Source organism: Pelmatolapia mariae, unplaced genomic scaffold (assembly GCF_036321145.2).
Source record: "Pelmatolapia mariae isolate MD_Pm_ZW unplaced genomic scaffold, Pm_UMD_F_2 NODE_ptg000708l+_length_32755_cov_1, whole genome shotgun sequence".
Classification (NCBI taxonomy): Eukaryota; Metazoa; Chordata; class Actinopteri; order Cichliformes; family Cichlidae; genus Pelmatolapia; species Pelmatolapia mariae.
The window spans coordinates 5,001-7,500 of NW_027052386.1; positions in this window are offsets into that span (position 1 = coordinate 5,001).

A 2,500-nucleotide genomic window follows, 5' to 3' on the forward strand; every position below is an offset into this window, starting at 1 on the left:
CCCCGGGGCCTGCTGGAGGTCAAGGTCCATGCTGGCTATGTGGTACTGGGTAACTGCAGGAAAGGAAAGCTACTGGGGGAGTAGAGCAGGGGAGGATGTGCCTCCCCGGGGCCTGCTGGAGGTCGAGGTCCATGCTGGCTATGTGGTAGCAGCAGGGCCAGTGCAGCAGCAGCAGCAGCAGCAGCAGCAGCAGCAGCAGCACATCTTTTTCGACCGTAAAGGAGGCAGGAGGCCGACTCACTCCCTGGGCCAAATGGAGAGAGAATATCAGCAGGGCCAGTGCACCAGCAGCACATCTTTTTCGACCGTAAAGGAGAGAGGAGGCCGACTCACCACCTCGGCCAAATGGAGACAGCACATCAGCAGGGCCAGTGCGCCAGCAGCACATCTTTTTCGACCGTAAAGGAGAGAGGAGGCCGACTCACCCCCTCGGCCAAATGGAGAGAGGGATTCAGCAGGGCCAGTGCGCCAGCAGCACATCTTTTTCGACCGTAAAGGAGAGAGGAGGCCGACTCACCACCTCGGCCAAATGGAGACAGCACATCAGCAGGGCCAGTGCGCCAGCAGCACATCTTTTTCGACCGTAAAGGAGAGAGGAGGCCGACTCACCCCCTCGGCCAAATGGAGAGAGGGATTCAGCAGGGCCAGTGCGCCAGCAGCACATCTTTTTCGACCGTAAAGGAGAGAGGAGGCCGACTCACCCCCTCGGCCAAATGGAGAGAGGAACTCAGCAGGGCCAGTGCGCCAGCAGCACATCTTTTTCGACCGTAAAGGAGAGGGGAGGCCGACTCACCCCCTCGGCCAAATGGAGAGAGGAACTCAGCAGGGCCAGTGCGCCAGCAGCACATCTTTTTCGACCGTAAAGGAGAGAGGAGGCCGACTCACCCCCTCGGCCAAATGGAGAGAGGGATTCAGCAGGGCCAGTGCGCCAGCAGCACATCTTTTTCGACCGTAAAGGAGAGAGGAGGCCGACTCACCACCTCGGCCAAATGGAGACAGCACATCAGCAGGGCCAGTGCGCCAGCAGCACATCTTTTTCGACCGTAAAGGAGAGAGGAGGCCGACTCACCACCTCGGCCAAATGGAGACAGCACATCAGCAGGGCCAGTGCGCCAGCAGCACATCTTTTTCGACCGTAAAGGAGAGAGGAGGCCGACTCACCCCCTCGGCCAAATGGAGACACAACAGCAGCAGGGCCAGTGGAGCAGCATGCATCTTGTTCAGCGGTAAGGGAGACAGGGAGATGTGATGGTGGTCCCCGGGGCCCCCTGGAGGTGGGGGAGATCAGCAACTAGCTAGCGAGGAGAGCGCGTACAGCCGACGTGGCATAAGTGTTTCTGCGCAGTGTACCAGGGGCTTGTGGAAAAGCTGTCGTACCATATGCACGGGAAGTACATAGCAAAGTGCTGCTGAGCAGAGTACCAGGGGCATGTAGAAACATTGTCGTACCATATGCACGAGGAGTGTGTGTGTGTGGCAAAGTGTTTCTGAGCAGAGTACCAGGGGCACGGAGAAAAGTTGTCGTACCATATGCACGAGGAAGTACATAGCAAAGTGCTGCTGAGCAGAGTACCAGGGGCACGGAGAAAAGTTGTCGTACCATATGCACGAGGAGTGTGTGTGTGTGGCAAAGTGTTTCTGAGCAGAGTACCAGGGGCACGGAGAAAAGTTGTCGTACCATATGCACGAGGAAGTACATAGCAAAGTGCTGCTGAGCAGAGTACCAGGGGCACGGAGAAAAGTTGTCGTACCATATGCACGAGGAGTGTGTGTGTGTGGCAAAGTGTTTCTGAGCAGAGTACCAGGGGCACGGAGAAAAGTTGTCGTACCATATGCACGAGGAAGTACATAGCAAAGTGCTGCTGAGCAGAGTACCAGGGGCTTGTAGAAACATTGTCGTACCATATGCACGAGGAGTGTGTGTGTGTGGCAAAGTGTTTCTGAGCAGAGTACCAGGGGCACGGAGAAAAGTTGTCGTACCATATGCACGAGGAAGTACATAGCAAAGTGCTGCTGAGCAGAGTACCAGGGGCACGGAGAAAAGCTGTCGTACCATATGCACGAGGAGTGTGTGTGTGTGGCAAAGTGTTTCTGAGCAGAGTACCAGGGGCATGTAGAAACATTGTCGTACCATATGCACGAGGAGTGTGTGTGGCAAAGTGTTTCTGAGCAGTGTACCAGGGGCATGTAGAAACATTGTCGTACCATATGCACGAGGAGTGTGTGTGTGGCAAAGTGTTTCTGAGCAGTGTACCAGGGGCACGGAGAAAAGTTGTCGTACCATATGCACGAGGAGTGTGTGTGTGGCAAAGTGCTGCTGAGCAGAGTACCAGGGGCACGGAGAAAAGTTGTCGTACCATATGCACGAGGAAGTACATAGCAAAGTGCTGCTGAGCAGAGTACCAGGGGCACGGAGAAAAGCTGTCGTACCATATGCACGAGGAAGTACATAGCAAAGTGCTGCTGAGCAGAGTACCAGGGGCACGGAGAAAAGCTGTCG